This window comes from Cheilinus undulatus, linkage group 14 (genome assembly GCF_018320785.1).
Source record: "Cheilinus undulatus linkage group 14, ASM1832078v1, whole genome shotgun sequence".
NCBI classification, from domain to species: domain Eukaryota; kingdom Metazoa; phylum Chordata; class Actinopteri; order Labriformes; family Labridae; genus Cheilinus; species Cheilinus undulatus.
The window spans coordinates 17,727,816-17,747,482 of NC_054878.1; the positions used below are offsets into that span (position 1 = coordinate 17,727,816).

At 38.7% G+C, this 19,667-nt stretch overlaps 1 protein-coding gene across 3 annotated transcripts in view; it reads right to left on the reverse strand.

Moving 5' to 3' along the window:
* LOC121521696 (kelch-like protein 29) overlaps nt 1-19,667 on the reverse strand; it is a 146,991-nt gene that overhangs the window by 76,572 nt on the left and 50,752 nt on the right. The gene's annotated exons all lie outside the window — the stretch shown is intronic.

The window sequence follows — 19,667 nt, forward strand, 5'->3', positions numbered from 1 at the left end:
ACATTAAAGTTTATTTTTTTTTAGAATAGTTTGCAAAAAATCCTAATTCCCTTTTTTTTTGTATATGTTGGTCTTATTAAAAAAAAGAAAGACATAAAAGCTTCATTGAACCATTTATATGAAATTTGCAATGAGTCCAAATAATTGCAATTACATTTATTTTTTCAAAATTGTTTTGCCTTAGTTTAATAATACTGTGTTCTTTATTATATAGAATGATTTATTGCTTGTTTGTTGAAAAATACACAAGATGAAATACTAAAAAAAAATGCATATTAAAATGCAATTAGGGGAAAAACATCTCAGAGTATTTTCCCAAATCATTTAACCCTAAATGTAATCATTACAAATAAAAAACTTAAATTAATGTAATCATCAGGCACATCAAATAATAAAAAAATACCTTCATAATTTGAACAAGATAGATCTAAAAGGCAGCATATTTGGTCAATGAGAAATTATAACCATTTGGTATGACTTGGACACAGTTTAGGTAGAGCTATCGCACACGTGACATTAAAAAATATATAAAAACAGCAAAAATCTGTAATGGGGGATTTTAGAGCTTCAAGAGGATTTTTTTCGGGTGGAGTTGTTTATCTGTGTCAGATTTCAAATCAATCCTGCATGGGGTGTGATGGGCATGGCCTTTTAATAATTGCTTGATTTCCTTCAGAAGAGCACCACTGAGCGGCTGATTAGGTTCATATTTCTTAATGTAATGCATGAGATTTCCAGTCATACTGGCCAGTTTTGTGTTCCTAGCAAATTCCATCTCAGGGGGGCCTGGAATGTTTTTGGTAGCAAGCATGGCAAAAATAATGATGATAACATCAACAATATATAACTATAATCAACTGTAATATTAAACAAAAAATCTTTAAAGCCTGATCAGCTGTGGTCTCTGGGGAGATGCATACACAAATCCAGCTCTGATTAATTTCTGCTAGCAGTTGCTGCATGGCTATACTGTTCTACGTGTAGTGAAATAAGTTCACATTGTAATATCACACCATGAATGGATCACAAAAAGGCAGTACGTGAGAGGAAGGAAATGAAATTCAATTTGGACAGAATGTCTTTTCTTCCCTTCAGCCATGCACAGACGTGTACCGAGCATCGATCAGAAACGTGGAGGCTGATGGAAATAATAGTTTTCCTCTGGGAGAAGAAACAGGCAAATGGCAGTGAAGTGAAAGACTGAGAAGCAGAGTAAGACATACCCATCCATCACATCCTCATATCATTGCCTTTGACACATCATTTTCAGTGTTTTAATAGAATAAGAAAAAAAAAACATTTCACTCGTCCTGCTCTGTCAAAAGCTACGACCAAGTGTGCTTTTATGAGACCATCGAATGTGCAAAAGCAAATTTTCTCTCCAACATTATTCACTTACTCTAGCGGTATCTCTACAACACCATGACACTTAGGCTACATCTAAAGTGGTATGTTCTGAACTTCGGTGCTGAATTATGGAGCTGACCCATGCAGGCAGAATGTGTCCAATCTATTATACGGGAACATAGCAGAGCGTAGCACAGAAACAAAGAGACTACTGAGCTGTTCAGGGAAACCATTTCATAATTACAATGTCATTTAGTAGACACTTTTATCCAAAACAACAGACATCGACGTAGAGTTAATCAGCCCAAGTGTCCACACTGGATGCAGATCTTGCCCTGATTGGGATTTGACTCCCACCGGTGTAAACCACTGAGCTATCCCGCTGCTTTATTTCTAAAGTGGAGTGGCGCTTTAACATGTGCTGTGATGGCTGGTTTCTGGAAAGACTGGAAGAAAAGGAGGTAGTATTTTTCATCTACTCTAAATCATCAAAGGAAATGCACTTGAAAATGTAAATTAGTAGAAAGGTCATTGCAGAAGGTGAGAAGGTGAGAATTTATGAGATTTAAGAGCAAGGGCTGTGTGATTGAAAACCTTATGAATGTTGCTCAACTCATGATTCAATGAGGGTTAAAAACACAGAAAAACACCTACAGAAGAGCTCTTGTCAAATCATAAAAAATCTGCTTAAACAAGTTTTGATTACTGATACATTTACTCATATGTACTGTATCACATGAACTGCATTAGATAATCATGAAATAATCTTGTATTTCTCATAAATAATTTTCATAAAAGGAAAAAAGAATTTAAGTGAATAAAATAGTTTATTAACCCCCCAACAATTATAGTGTAGGTTTTAAATGCTTTCTTCAACAATACAAAAGCCTTTATTCTTATATTAAAGGTAAATAAATAAATCATATTTATCTTAGTCTACTGCAGCACCTTATGTTCACCCGTCTCATTCTTCAACAGATAAGCAGCTGTAAAACATGTAGTATTTGTCACAGCTATCTGCATCAAGGCCATATAACTGAGAAAAACGTCAGTCAAAACTGCTGTTTGACTCTTCGTGACAGAAAATTTTGCACGAAACTGAAAATCAAAACAATGCGTATCCTTCCAGACACCATCAGTTAACCCTGACCCCTGGCAGCACAACAGACAAACACAATAAAAACACACAGCACAAGTGTCTGGTGTGTATTGATGCACCACAGACAGGGCTACAGATACAGACTCTATAATTTCAAGCCCTGGGCCAAACGACTGAAGGGGAACAGACTTCACTTCCACTGAAATTCCAGCTAAGACGCGCCGACAGCTCCGCAGGCCCCTGGTTCAATGCACACACATTTGAGAAAAGAGAAGCGTGATCACAGGGGCGCGGCTGACAAGCTTCAGTGGAAATGCAGGGCTGGAAGCCCAGACTAATATCCCATGAGCACTGAAAGGTTGCTGCTTCACCTTCCAACACCACCTTATCCTGTCTTTTTCTGTCTTCTTTCCCCTTGATAGAAATTGTCCGTGTCTGGAGGCTACCACATGTGTTATATGTGGGACCAAGCAGCAGAAGTAGGGCCTAGTGGAAAGGCTGACAAGTACTTGGACATGTGAGTTGTGGAGACTTCTTTCATGGTAACATCTCCCAGAGGAGCGTGTCAGCGGCCATGTTGGCCTCCATTGGCTCTGGTCAGACAGTGAGAGACAGAGGTCTGCACTAGCCATGACCCTGCCTGATATGTGCTGAATGTTTGGGGAACTAAATATCCTCAGCCTGTCACAACAGCAAAATCAGAGACCCAGAGACCACTGTAGAGTTTTAGTCTGAGGTTAAAACCAGGAAAAAAAATGACAAAGTGTGGGCATGTGGGTGTGACAAAGAGCGCTCCAACAAATGAGTTCTAACTGGGCGACTAGCTATTTAGCGCTAAGGAATGAATTAAATTATGCTGGTATCACAAAATGAATAGAAATATGGTGTTCTTTTTTTTTGAGTGCAGTCTGGAGGATTTTCAAATTCATTAAAAAACAATCTGGAAGAAAATACTGGGATGCTTTGTAGAACAAGAATCAGACGACCATATGGCAGAGCAACAAATCATGGGAAATATGCAATGGTTTGAAGATCAGTAAATTACACTTTTTACATTTCATTTTTCATATTTTAGGCTTGGTTAAATGTCAAAGAAGGTAAAATGTTAACTGTAATTAGTTAACTGATCTAAAATCAACAAAAGATAGACAATAGTCAAAATCACACACTGTTTATTTGATATGGGGTCTGCAGCATGGCAAATTGTGTGTGAAAGTTTGTTTGCTGAATTTAGCCAATGACCAGCCTTTAATTGTTCAACCATTTAACCCCATGCACCCATAGATTTAATAACTGTCTCTTAAACTAGCCATTTATCCTTCTTAGGTATGTTTCATAGGCTTGGAAGATATGAGGCTCAGACTGCAACTGCATGAATTTTAAAACTAACAAAGACAATAAAATGGAGGTTATCCCATGAAGCTGCCTGGTGTTTTTCTTTAGGGGCTTAAAGAAAAGGCACAGCTTTTGATGTAGAGATGCAACATCAGTATCGTCTAGCATCAGCCCTTTTGGCAAACATCTGCCATCTAGAAATAATGCTGCATGAAAAGAATCAGCAGCAGCTGTTTATTTGTTATGTTTGATAAATTTATTGCTGACATTTAGCACACCTGACAGCTGATTCAGAGAAGATTATGACTGGGCAGAAGACGTGACCTGTTGGACAAACTCTGATCTGCATTTATGGTCAAAATTAAGAGAATATGATAGCATTTTGACAGTGTTACACCAAAAAGAAGTAATGAAACAAAACCTTGGCATCAGTTTTGGCTATCTGCTAAATTCAGCTGTATTGGCATCGACACTTATGTTAACAATTAGAACATCTCAACTCTGGTTGAATGGGACACGTACAGATCAGCCAGGTTTAGGGCAGATACTCAAAGGCCATATAGAAGTGAAATAAAACATGCTTTTATAAAGTTTACTTTAAAGCCCACAGCTTTACAGTAAGCAGGGAAGTAGTTAAATAATGGTTCTGAACACAGCAATAAGAATCAATCTGATAAAATGACAAATTACTGTCTATATCTCTGTGCAAAGGCAACAAAATCACCCTGCTGCAGGATCAACACAAGTGTATAAGGAGGAAAAGAGCTGCTGAAACATTTTTATACATCTTGAATGAAAAATCTTTAACCAGAGGACACGAGTGAGGAGTTAAACTGTCAACAAAACAAACAGCCACAATTTGCTGCGACTGTGCAGAGCTCCAACTTTATGAGAGCACAACAAACAAATTCATCAGTTCCACTAAGAAAAACTCAGAACATTGAAATGAATATGTTCCCATTCATCAGCACAGTGACAATCATTGGAGCTCCTCTAAAAAAAAAGAGTATCAAATGAGGAACAACAGAGTCTACAGCACTGTCAGCTCAAACCCCCTCATGACTCCATTAAGACACAGGATGAAGCAGTCAGTGGCTCTGAGCCCCTCAGAGCACACAGGGGGTCCACACAGCGCTCTGCATGAGGTACGATCTGCACTGAGGGACACGCTGGGATGATTAGACACAGATGAGTCTTAAAGAAAGTGAGAAATAACCATGAACTACACTGCAGCAGGAGGATAAACAGACCTTTACTTGAATTGTTGGAGGAATTTCAGTCTGTTTGGAGCTTCCTTTATAACGGCCTCTGAATGAGCGCCTCTTGATTTGGTCTACAGCTGTTGCTTTTCAAATGCTAATTTTATTCTATACAGATGGCAAAAGTAATTTCAAGGTCTAAATCCTGTGTCCAAAGTTATAATCAAGAAGAAAAAGCTATTTAACACTGGCTGATGTCTCAAAAGCTTGTTTTGGTTTTAGACAGAGTATAGCTTAAGATAAAAAAAAAAGGGAAAGGTTTTCAAAATGTAAAACAATAATTATAAAAACAAAATATTCATGTCTTTCTCTGAGAAAATGACAGTTCTTGTTCTTACTTGACAAACTGCTGAAAAGATTCAATAATTGTTCCATTAGCCTATCATGGCAGCTTAAAGAAAGGAAATGTATTAGTATTTGAAGTGTTTGAAAAAAAGTTTGTTTTATCGATTTATTATTATTTTTTTAAATATGCAAATGCTTTAGCATTTCCATATGGACAGAAGAAACAAAGAAAGAAAAGATACAAAAACAGCATATATAGTCATGAAGCCTATTGTTGTTCTTTATCACTCTCAGGTCTAAAAGTAAAATTTATGAAGGCCAAGTCACTCTGAAAAACAGTTTTCATTGAAAAAGAGATTTGACAAGAGCTGGGAGCGGTACATAATCTAACAGAGGCACAAACCTTTATTTCCTCTGTTGTTTTTTAAAAATCTGTCATTCACAATGGATTATTCTATGTAAAAGATGAGGCCTGTCACTGACACACATGGACTGTTGGTTTATTGCTTCTTTTTTTCCCTTATCTTTAATATGTAAAAGATGCGGGATGCATACCCATCAGCATCTCTGCAGACATACAGAGAGTTGTTTTTTATCTCTGTACCGCATAGGTTTACTTATCAAATGAGCAAAAAGCTGGACTTAAAAAGCAGATAAATCATTTAACAATTTAAGTTGAAATTGTGTCTTTTGACATTTCTACATGTTTTCAGTTGCCATTGGATTTACTTTTGTTATGTGAGTGATCAAAGTTTGTCAACTTCAGAAAGAGAAAACATCAATATTCATGATTTAGCTCAGCTTTTCATGTATTTTCCAAAAATTAAACACGCAGTGCCCCAATTTTAAACTTCAATATATTTTAGGGAAAAAACCCCATGAAATTAAAGTATTATTTCATAAACAGAGAACTTTGATATGAATGCTCACATTCCATAAACATTAACACTTCTAGCATAGTGTTTATGGAGTTAAGAAGTACATTTAAAAAGCCTCTCATATTTATTGTGTTATGATCAGACATCTGCAAAGTCACCTATACTTTCTCTTCTAATATTCATTTCTTTAAACATGCTTGATGACTCCACAAATTCCTGGAAACATTAATGTCAAAGGCACTGATACAGTCTTATAACTGGGAAGTAACAGGTAGTAAAACGTTTTCCAAAGTGTCACCAATTAATTCAAACAGACATCCAAAAAAATGATAAAATGTGTCACGTAAGTCAAATCTTCTGTGTTCTTTAGTTGTATACATAAATCAACACGTGATCTCATATTTATCACCATTTGAGACATCATTTCAATTTTAAATATGTGACCAAAGCTGGTAAAAACTCCTGCAAGTCCTCCGAGGTCATTTTTTGAGTTTTTTTTTTACACATTATGAAAGCGTAGATTCCAAGTTTCAAATGGTGTATCATACACCTTAATCTGAGCATATTTTACAAAGATATGCTCATTTGAATGTTAACTTCTTGTTCCTGTTTGCTCTGAGAAAACCAGGTTCAAAGTTTCAGGACTTTTTCTATCTTCAGGCAGGCCAGGTGATGGGCGTGAACAATAGAGCCACATTTACATAAAGTCCACCCAAACCAAGCTTCTGAATCGGACTGGTGATGCTCATCAAAATATTCCCATAGGAAATCTGCCTTCATAAAACTTTCACTGTCGAGTGATCCTGAAGTCATCCCGAGTCTGTTGATAATTCTTGCTGCTTCTTCATCGTCTCTTCTACTTTTCTTCGCTGCAGGGTTCATCTTGAGGCTTGTTGATAAAGGTGATAACTAGAAACAGCTGTAGTTACGTGCCGACAGGGGCTGGAGTTTGAGCCATGCGGTGTTTGTTATTGTCCATCTCAATGGGCGAAACTGCGGACAATGGCAGGCTGAGTGGCCAATTATCACCCAGCAGTTTCGCTTTTCCCTCCACTCAATCTCCCCGCAGAAACTATGAAAAGAGGGCATTTTTAAACACAAAATTAACGCTTTTAAATATCACATTTGTGTTACTTTTTTCATCGAATGAGTAGTTTAAATGTTGGACTTGCATAAAATGAGAAAAAACGAAAAATGATCATTTTGAAGAAAATGACTTTGTATCCATTTTTCTCAACCACCGGAATGCCAATTTGCAGGAACTTTATCCGGCTTCGGTCACATATGTTTTCTAGATGACCTTTTACAGCTTACCAGCAGTGTCTCCTGAACCCTCCAGGGGCAGGGTCCATGTTTTATGAAGCACCGACTCAGCTGATTAATCTCCTGCTTGTATGAGTCATGTTATGAGAAACTGTTCTACAGTCAAACAGAATACTAATGAGCAAAGAAGTGGAGTCTTCTTTCTGTCATGTTATTTCCGTAAGGAGACACACTGCGCATCCACCGTTGAGTCCCTTGTTGAAGAGGGATACGAGGAGAAAGAAGAGAGAGGCTTCCACGGGCAGTAATACAGTAATAACATATCTGAGGTTGTTAAAAGATACCAGGGGTATTGCTCTATAACCTGGCATGCCAGATGGATTTGTTTCACACATCCATCTGGAAAACCTTCAATAGATGGCGTTTGGGAGAGGGCGGAGCCTTGAAAAAAAAAAACTTGTGTGACTGGATGAACGTTCTGTCTGTCACATCTTTACAGGGCAATCAGAGCAACAGAACAAGTGACATAGCTGCTACTGAGGCTCGCCAATATGGAGGATTTAACTCCATAGGGAGCTGCATAACGCGAGTGTAGCTTTAGCTGTAGCTGACTCTGAAATTTGGGGAGGGTATGACCGTATTAAAAAAAAAAAACAAATACGGTCCAATCCTAATCTGAAGTTTATTGGGCTGTCAGGTTGCAGGTTTCATACTCTATTGTCTGGCTGAGAGAATAACTGTGTGAAAAGGTACTTGAATTGCCAGCCAGTAAATATTGCACGTACACATCTGGATTGTGAATCAGATAAACTGTAAGGTAGAAGCTTGGACTGTCAGCTTGAAAACAATGCTGTAAGCATATCTGCTGCTGCTCTGACTCTTACTGCTCAGTCAGTCAGCGATCACATAGTGCTACTCACTTGTTACTGTATGATTCTTGTTACATTAATCCTTGCTGTAAGACCTTTCAAATGCATCATCCTTGAATTTTGAGCAGCTAGCTTAAAATAGTATATTGGTGTGATCAATTCAGCTTTTAAAACTCTGGGAAGAACTGAACAAAGGGCAGGGAGGTAAGTGCATGGTTTTCAGTAATTGCAACAATGTTGCCATGTCCTCATTGAGGAAATAATGCACAGCACATCCTTCTTTTGGCGAAGCCACAAAGCAATGTAAAATGTGTCATGAATTCCCTCAGAAATTCTAAAATCTAAACTGTAGAAGAGCTGCTGCATTATATTAACATTAATCTAAACGGAGAACACAACAAAGGTGAATGAGAATGGTCACTCATTTAAAAGAGGCCATTAAGCAGCTCAAATTAAAATGAGTATTTGGGGTCCCAACCAATGAAAGAACTTTTTTTTGTCTTCGAAAGACTGTCCAAGTTAAGAACACAGTAACCCCACTCTGGAACTGGACCCAAGAGACATTTGTGAGGCCAAAGTCAGTGCCTGCAGACAGTCCACAACATCCCGTCTCTGTCTAATAACATTTAATGCCAGCAATGATGACGTCAACTTGCTGCTGACTGTGTCAAATATCAAGCTTGCTTCGAGAGGAGAATTTTATTTGGTTGTTAAAGCTGATATAATCGCTGGTGCTTTCTCCCCCTCTCCTCTCTGGACAATTTCTACATGCAACAACAGTAACAATGGCAGTAAGAAAACAACAGCTGATTTGACAAGTACGTGTTTAAAATTAAACTGCATCAGTATTGATTTGTTGCTGGTTGAACATCAACCCTTACAAATCCGTGTTGCAACAATAAAGCTTATTTCTGCTCTGACACTACTGTGAAGGTTTGGTGAACCTAGAATCTTTCTGACAGAAAAATCTCACCATTGATTTGTTGTTCTTTGTAGCAGATCATGACAGAGATGAATGTTTGGAGGGAAAAATTGTAGAAATTACAAGCAAAGCCAAGATGAAAAGAGCAGTAGATGACAACGACAGAGACAGCCACAGAGCTCATCTTTTCTCCTCTGTTGCTAGACCTCTGTGATGAGTCTCTAAATATGCTGAGCAGTGATATTCACTCAGAGACATGCTGCTCCTTCTGTTGCTCTAGTCTGATGAACCAGTCAAGGGTGATACAGACAGAAGATTTGACCAGGAGACAATCACATCTCACCTATTTGTTTTTCATCATCTAAGACTGAGGAGGAACTCACTTAAACATTCACAGCAAAGGATCTGGAGCTAATCAATCATCAGTACCACAGGCTTTATCAACTGCAGATAGAAAATAATATCAAGCCTGTTGGCTATGAAGGCTTTCATTCTTTTTCTCTGGCTGGATTTCCTTATTTTTTGCCACAGCCTGGTGCAGCTCCATTAATATTCTGGCGCATGGTAAAAAGCCCTTAAATGAGGTCTCTGGCCTTCCAGCTTGGTTATCAGTGATGATCTGAACAGTGTGTGCTGCTAAAATAGACTCAATTTCCCTCTGGCACATCATTTAACATGTCTCATTTAGCAGGAAAATATCCAAGTCACACAGAAAATTCTGGTCACATCCTTACCTCGCTCGATACAAATTACCCGGATGTGAACTGGAACAACTATTACATTTCTTTGTCTCCTTGTGTTTATTTCATTGTCCACAAAACATTTAAAGGAGGTGCTTTGAGCTGGATGGGAAAAAAAGTGGAACTGGTAATGATAGCTCTAACCCCATCTTTTAGGGTTCATAAAAATAAGAATGACTGCAGCTGAAAACAGATTATGGCTGGGAGTGAACAGAGCAACACAGAGAGATCAGGGGGTTTTAGCAAATAGTGTTTTCTTCTTCTGTAATAATGCTGTGACTTAATGCTTTGCAATGTAAGACAGTGAGTCCAGTATGCAAAGAAGCTTCACTTTAACACCAAGCAATAATGAAGTAATTACTCCATAATAATAATAAAGCTGTTAAACTGACAGTGATTCGATTCAATTACAGATAATGTATAACTTTCAGTTAACAGAAAATAACTTTATGGCTGATTTCACCGCTTGATGGGCTGAAAGTCCACGTAAAGTGATTAAAAAAAAATAATAATAAATCTGTATCTTAGATTTGTAGTAAGACAGGCTTTTGTCAGACCAAGATCACCCTGGTCGGTGAGTTGTTTTTGGTATGACGTAATGAGCCTAAAACATGTATTAATGTTTCAAAAGGCTCGTTATGTTCATTTTAGGACCATTTAGACTACCAAACAGGTGCAGTAAGGAGCCTGGATGGATTAAACTGGTTCCCAATGAGGTGATTTTTTTCTTTTAGCCTGAACGACCAATCGATTGGTTGGTGCCTGGGTGTGATTTTGGTCAAATTAGTTTTTCTTTGGTTGACTACAGGCCTAGTAATTGATTAAAAATCAAAGATTCAGTTGAAAAATATTGTCTATGACATTTTGCTGATGTGTTGCAGATTACGTACTTATACTTGTCACCAACAGCTTTATTCAGCACATTAATTAGGTAATCATAATCTAATAGCTTTCATTATCTTTTGGATTATTTTCCACAGCACTAGATAAAATATGATACGGATGAGACAAATTGTTCCTTCCATTTTAGAGACTAATTTGGGCAGGGATATTATCCCCTCTTCAAACATTATCCGATGTTATTTCCCAGAAGACTCTGATCTGATTACAGTTGAGTGTAGTTGGCAGATCAGTTATTAGAGCAGAATATAGAAGAATACAAACTGTGTGTCACTTTGGTGTTGATCTGAATTTCTGAAACATGTACAGCAAACACAAAAATATAACAGTGCATTCTGGGAAACTCACTGAATATCAAAAGGATAAAACGGTATGCAGAATGAACTGGTAGCTGTAATGATACTGGGAATGATTGGCTACACGTGGGTGATTAAATGGAGGGAAAAAGGACTACGAATATATTATCTCTGTATTTCTTTCTGATTCTGGTCCCATTTGACTGCACCTTCCAATATCCGGATCAAATAAACTGTTTTAAACTCATGAGTTTGGAGGCATTTCCTGAAACATTTCTCATAAACACTTAAACTGTGTCTCATGTAAAAACTAAACAGCAGAGCTGGAGTGGATCATGAACATGGTGTTAGCAGTGTTGGCAGAGAAACTTGGCAGTGTGATGATGTGTGGAGCTCCTAATGAGAAACACTGAGCTCACAGACGGAGTTGAAGTCAAACCACAAAAACTGCATGACTGAGCCCTCCCCCCAAAGTCCCTGTTAGCATTTGCATTTAAAATACATACTATTCCTCTGAATATAGGGCACATTGGAGGTCCACAACAACTGGACCACAGCAAGAGGAACCACCAATCAAATAATGGACAAAAAGAAATGGAAGAATATGAAGTTAGGAGATAAATGTCTCGGAAAGTGTCTGTAATGATGGGTTCCTCGTTATTTCAAAAGCTCTATGATTTCAAGGATTATGTAACCTATTACTTTCTGACTGAGGATGAAAGGTGATGAATAATGTCTGCACGTGACACATTTATTTCAACAAAACTTTGGACTTCTTGGGCAATAAGTAAATATAGCTCAAATTTACGCAGACATAATCAGTTGTCTAAGCCTTCTGACAGCTAATCAGCTGATCATCATCATCACAAACTGACATTACTTCACATGACACTGCAGAGGAAAGGATGTCCCATGATCTTTTGAAACGCTGGCCCTCCACTTTGATTCCTTCAGTCTCACATGAGTCCCTGGTGGAAGGGGCTAAAACCTAAAGGAAAGACTCAAGCCAGAGACTCAGGACACATTTTAAGAGAACTGAGATGCAGCTTAGGTCTAATGACTTTATTTACAAGGGTTTTCATGGAATCTCTCTTGAGCTTCAATTGATTCAGCTTTTATGCAACTAACTAAAAACCTGACCAAGACAAGGAAATAGCTTTTAAAGTCTGTTTATTTAAGCAGGTGAAGCTCTTTGTCCACTTTGTTCAATAAGAATGAAGGAGTAAAAGTCTTACTTTGACCAGGAGTCAGGATTCAGCCTCAGGCAGCTTCTGAGGGTAATCACCCAGAACTCCTCTTGCTGTAATCAGAATTCATTTACTCAAATCTGACTGAGAGACAGCAACCAGACGTATAAACACCTCAGATTGTTTAGTTTCATGTAAATTATGCTAAGAGCTCCACAGACCTGAACACAGAGTGAGACAAAGCTGAGAGTAGAGTCAGACACTCTGCAGAAAGATGAACTGATTACCTGTGCATCTTAAACGCTCCTCCTCACCGATATCTGATATTCACCATGACATGACTGGGGCTTTAAAAGCTGCCTTCACCATCCCCTTATCTTAGAGTGGCAGCACTCTGAATGTCAGCCCTCCACATGTGGACCCTTGTAAATGCCACCAATCTTTATTCTGACATTGTTTAGTGGGACAAACCGGGGCTCATCAGAGGAAATCTAAATGACACACAATCAGCTGGGCTCAGCAGGAGGTTCATTCATAATTTATCACTTGAAAGGGGAATGCGTACACAAATTGTAACTTGTTGAAGCACAAAAGAGCCAATCTGTTCATTTGATGTGTTCAGTTACATCAGTGCATATATGGAAGCCTTGAACTTACAGGAAAATGACTATTTTTCCTCCAGCTCTAACTTGCAGTTGCACTGGTGTAAATAGGATTTAATGATTGATTTAAACCTTTTTTGGGCTATATGTTCTGAGTCACTGATCAACTTGATTCCATCAGTCATCAAATCATCAGAGTTTTTTAAATACAGCTGAATAAGCTACATTCAGGAACAGCTGAGCTCTGAGCAGGGCAGCAGATAAGACTTAAAACTGTGGATTTTAGTAGCAAACAAGGAACTTACCAAGTATTGTCTGATGAAAATGTTACCAGAGAGAAATGGCAGGTTTTGCAGGCTCCCAGAGTATTTAGTGGCTTTATCAGGGAAGAAGGGCTAAGACTTCCTTTATCATTGCCTGGTTATTGTTTGCAGATCAACTTGCAGATATTGACCAAGTTGTAGAATATCTCTGCCTGGGTTCATTTTTATGGTGCTCACTGTTTATAGGCGATTATAAAATGTTTAATAATTATTTGCAAGATGGTTCTGGGTAACTGCTCAAGAATCCCAAACCCTTCCAAAATGTGAAATCTTGATCCTTTTCTACAGACTCTATCTCTATTTTACTTTACACACGTTAACTTCTGATTTTTCTCAGGGAGCTTTCCAAAATTATAAAGCAGTTCAATGAGAGCTGAAACCATTAAACATTTTTCATCCTCTTTCAGATCAGGAGAGTAAGAAACACATGACTTTCAAGTATCACTTTCCTCTCGCTCCTGATGAGGAAGTTGAAGTGTGAAAAGAAGTGGTGGCAGTGACGGCAACTGATGACGGCTAATCTGAGATGACAGCCACTTTATACTGCCTTAGGATCAACAGTGATCCCATCACACTTAAGCGAGCCAGGCAAATCTGACAACCGTCATGTGCTGTTGAATGAAAAGTGCCTGACCAGAGTCTTGTAGATTTAGGGTCATTGTTCAGTGATGTTCTCTGATGCTGTCCTCAGATCTGCTGAAAGTGTTTCCAGTCCTGAAGAGACAGTATCCTGAGACAGCTGTCTGAAGCTCCAGAACATACGGTTGAAGCTATCTTATATTACATCTCTGCCACTCAGCGCCTACGGATCAACAATCCAATTTCACACAAGCGCACTCAGAGGAAGGCAAGGCTGGCACAGGAATATGGATCTACCTTCCTCCAAAGATGAGAATGATCAACTGAGATCGACCACTGTTAACAGAGAAAGAAAGCATTAGAATTATGTAACATTGTGTGGCATGGTGAAAACACAAGTTGATGAATAACCGGGTTTCTCTGTGCACATGTAAACACAGTATCCCGAATATGATAAAAAACAGGATATGACTCATAACCAGGATAGTCAAGTCCATGTAAACGCAGTCACTGATGACAAGCCAATCAGAGTGATAATACAAAAATGGCATTTATGCATGTACTTCTCTAGAGCTTACAGGCTAACACTGCTTTTGATTGTTAATGGCGGAGCTTTTCTGCAAATAAAATTAATGGAAAGGCCGGTCAGGAGACGAGCAAAAACATCTTCTCTGTCAAGAATACCCATGGCTCTTTGCCCTTGTTTTAAAAAGAAATGTGGTCCAGTTCCAACTGAACTACCGCTTTCCGACAGCGACATTTGAGCTAATAGCTACTGTGGCAGCAGCCACTGGATACACCTGCAAACCCCATCCGTAATGATTGCAAACCCATACTAAAGCAAACCGGGAGCCAAAACAACTCTCTCGTCATGACATGGTTTCAGTGTTACTCTCTGCCCTTGCTGTAATCATTCCAGTTACAGCCACTGTATACAACCACTCACACAACAACTAACCCTTTTCCCCATAATTCTCACAAACTCATACCAAAGCAGATCAGCAGAAGAGCTTAAACATCTTACACATCATGAAAAGCTTTTAGAGTTGTTTTAATTCTTTTTTCATGCAGAATTGTGGTCAAGTTTACTACAGCTATATCTGAGGTAATCACCGCACCAGATGGAGCCATAGCAAACAGCTTTGAGTACAACTAAACCCCGCCCGTAGCTGCCGCCTCAGTCTCCTCAAGTAGTGTTGATTGGTCCGAACAGCATTCTCCAGGCTCCATTAACCAAAATCAGATGTTGCTATTCTGTTCTATGCTGTTCCTTATTACTCTGTTGTGGAAGCCTGGCAGCAGGTTTGTTTGTCCATTAACAGTTTGATGGTGCTTTCAGCCCTAAAATATCATCAGACACACACATCGTTGCTTACAGAGGGCAAAGTCAGATAGAGAGACGTTTGACTCACCAAGAAAAAAGCCTTCAGGGTTTACACAAAAGGTGTATGGATGAAAAATGAAATACACGATGAGGAGATGAACTGTTTCTAATCAATCTGTTTGGTCAGTCACTCAGGGGAAAATTCCTCTGTCAGCTGAGATTTAGTGACTGTGATGTTAATGACACGGTGAGTCTGTGATAAGACGACAACATACAGAAGTGTTTAATAAATCAAATCCAGCAGCAGAGTGTGAAGACTGTTTATCTCTCTGCTCCTCAGAGGAAGTCATATTTACCACTCTCTTATTTATATTTAAATGAAAATACCAGGAATGAAAAAACAACAACATATTTCAACTGTATTCTATTAAATATAAGAATTATTTAGTGTGAACCATTATGATCAGACTAGAGGAATCATCTGTATGTCTATGAGAATAAAAATGACAAAAATCTGCCTAGATTAAATTTTTCAAGCTGAGAGACAATCTTTATTCCTCCACTTGTGTATTTGCTTTATCCATACTGTAACAGAGATGTCTTTAACACTCCTGCTGAGTCAATCTGCTTTGGAAATTGTTATTTTGCATTGAATGTAAATTTCCTCCTCCTGAAGCTAAAAACACTCCTCTCACCTGCCGTATATCCTCGCTCCCTTCCTACTTTCTCTGTTCTTTCTCCTTCATCCAGCTATCCCACTGTGAGCCTTCTTAAACTTTAATCATCTCATTTTCAATACATTTCAGAGCAGCTCATCAGGAGACCTGGTTTTCAGATTCTACTTCCAGTCTGTTCATGCCCGAGCTCCCTGACACAAGGGCGATGCTGACAAAGAGATCTAGTTTGGATGAGGATTTGAGTGCTCTGCAGGAATATGAAATTAAATCTAAACTGTTGCTATTGCAGGCATATCACAATGTACATCCATATTCTGGTGCATTAAGAATGTGTTTCTTTATCAAAGCTGACCAAATGTGTTCTCTTATTTGAATGTCTGGTCACTGTCATTAAAACCACAACTGGGTTTGTGCTGCTGAGGCAAAAGAAAGAAAAAAGAAAGAAACAGTATCTCACTGTAGTCACAGTGAGAAACTCAGTTTTCCACTCTTGGATTAAATCAGAGTGAGGCCATGACACCTGCTGTGCTCTGATACCATGTTGTGTTGCTCACAGTGTGAGCTCTAAAGAAATTCACCAGCTGGCTGTCCTGGCCAAAATCAAGGACCAGAAAGTCAAAATGTTGTATTTTGGGTTAAGACAAGCATCAGCAACTGGAGTAGAAAACAAAGAAAAGAAAAATGAGAAGACCCTGACAATGTTCATCCCACATTACCTTAAAGGGATACTTCAACATTTTGGCAAATTCACCCATGCCATAATTCCTATAGTCTTAGTAATAGGTTCGTTTCCTTTTGTTGTCTGTGCAAGCTGTTTCTAGATCTGGGGGGACCGTTAAACCAGCTGCACTGCTAACGCTATGTTAGCAGACGGATTTTTTGCTTTCCCTCATCAAACTCATCAAATACACAATCCAACAACTCCAAAACGCTCTCATGGACAAGTTGTGACCTGTACATTCACCACGCTATGAAATAATCATGGAACATTACGAGACAGAGATGTTTTAAAGTTAAATGCAAAGCCGGAACTACACTCCAGACATGGCTGCTGCACTGTGTCACTCCGCCCAGTGGTTCACTCAAGAAATAGTATAGTATTTGCTTTATGTGTCTTAATGTTACATAATTATACGTTATTATTTCATAGCGTGGTGAATGTACAGGTCACAACTTGTCCACGAGAGCATTTTGGAGTTGTTGGATTGTGTATTTGATGAGTTTGATGAAGTATCCCTTTAAGGTTAAAGACTCCACCATTTATGGTTTGATGACAAAGAACTTTTTAAAACCTCACAATCCCTCCTGTGTCATGTCTAGATATCAGACTTTACCTGTGCCTAGTGCATCTATAAAGAGTGAATCTCTAGACAGTGGAGATCAATAAAAACCTGTCAGCCTTTTGGTACAGACATGGATGGTGTTTTAGGCACAGAGACCAAAATTAGGGAGAGCTTCATTCATCCATCAGACTCTCTGATGACTCCACAGCTTTCATCAAAGATGACAGAAAGAGTGACACAGCAAGAGGAGGAAGACAGAGAGGTGAGATCTTGTAGTACTGGCCAGCTTTTAATGCCTCTCTATTTTCAAACCATAATGCACATTTGGGCATGGATTAATTTTCAAACGTAGTTTAAACTAGATTTGCTAATATTTCTAAGCAAACTTGAGAGGATCATAAGGGATGTGGTGATCAGGTTTGTTGTTGTTTTTTGTTTTGAAAGGTCAGTGATCATTTCAAAGACTTTTTCATTTAATCTAGGTGATTTTTTCCATGTTATGTTATTTAAGTTGCTTTTAAAACACGTTTCATTACTTGTGATGATGTATCTCTTGTTAAAGTTAATTATAATCTCAGTGAGACCTCCTAGTGAATTAAAACTGAAAAAAGAAAAACTAGAAATATTTCCTGGTGGTTATGTGGCAGATAGTACATCCCAGACAGTGAATGTACAGTCTTGGTTTAAGAAGAAGGGCCGTGGTGTTCTCTGTGTCATAAGGCAATAACCTTATCATTATCCTTCAACATCCAACATTGAGCTAATTGAAATGAGGCCCAATGACCTTGATCTTCGACCTTTATCTAACAAGTTCATCCTTGAGTCAAACTAAACATTGGTGCAATATTTGAGGAAGATCTGTCAAAGTGTGCTTGAGATACTGTGTTGAGAATAGTAAACATACACCTCACAGCAAAAACTGTGCCTCTCTACTCTCTAGGTCCCAGAGTCTGGAGGAGGAGTGGAGAGGCACAGAATCCATGTTGCTTGAAGTTCAGTGTGAAGTTTCCAGTCAGTGATGATTTGGGCTGCCATTGCATCTGCTGGTGTTGGTCCACTGTATTTTCTGAAGTCCACAGTCAACGCAGCCATCTAGCGGGACATTTTAGAGACCTTCATGCTTCCTTCTGCTGACAAGCTTTATGGAGATGCTGATTTCATTTTCCAGCAGGACTTGGCACCTGCCCACACTGCCAAAGGTACCAAAAACTGGTTCAATGACCATGGAGTTAGTGTGATTGATTGGCCAGCAAACTGGCCTGACCTGAACCCCATAGAGAATCTATGGGGTATTGTCAAGAGGAAGATTAGAGACACCAGACCCAACAATGCAGATGACCTGAAGGCCGCTATCAAAGCAACCTGGGCTTCCGTTACACCTGAGCAGTGCCACAGACTGATCGCCTCCATGCCACACCGCACTGATACAGTAATTCATGCAAAAGGAGGCCCAACCAAGTACTGAGTGCATAAAAATCAACATACTTTTCAGAAGCCTGACATTTCTGTGTAAAACATCCTTTTTTTAATTGATCCTATGTAATATTCTAATTTTTGAGACACTGAATTTCGGTTTTCTTATCTGTAAGTCAAAATCATCAACATTTCAAGAAATAAAGGCCTGAAATAGTTTACTCTATGTGTAAAAAGTCTATCTAATATATGGGTTTCACTTTCAGAAAAGAGTGACAAAAAATATTGAACTTTTTCATGACATTCTAATTTTTTGAGATGCACCTATGACTCCTTTTGGAACCTAAAGGTGGATGCTGGGGTGGTGGGGGGATTTTAAGAGCTGCACTGACAAAGGAAGCAGAAGTAGAGACTGGAAATTTTGCAATTTAAATAAGCGGTCAATTTAAGAGGATGCTTATGATTGGAGGATGTGACAACGGTGAATCAGTCAATTAACGGCCTGAATTAGCTTGCAGGCTTCACTCAATCTAAAAGCTTAATTTAGGGATGTACAGATGCATCAATTTAACATCAGTATTGGCCAATTTTGGCCCTTCAAACATCCACCATCAACAAATAATGTAGGTATGAACAGATACCAGTTGTAGACACTTTATCTGTTATGTCCTAACAATTGCTGACATCAAACCTAGCTGCTAACTTAGAGAAGATACTTATTACTGGGCAGAAGATGCGACCTGTTAAACAAAGCCTAATCTCTTTTCATGGTCAAACACGAGAGAAAATGTTGGCATTGTAGAACTGTTAAACAAAGAAGTAATAAAATAAACATTGGCATTGGCAACAGCCATCGGCTAAATTGTAACTTCAAACACCTGTATCAGTATCAACCCTGTTTTTTAGTGTCCGTGTGTCTCTAGCTTCATTAGCAACCCCACTGACAGAAAAAAGGAGCAGGGGAGAGAAAAAAGCCCACATGGATCTGCTGAAGTTTAAATTCAAGCAATTCATCTGATAGTAAGTGTGGAGAAAAGATGAATGGTATCCATGGAAACAAAGCCAGGGGAGAGGCTGGCCCCTCTC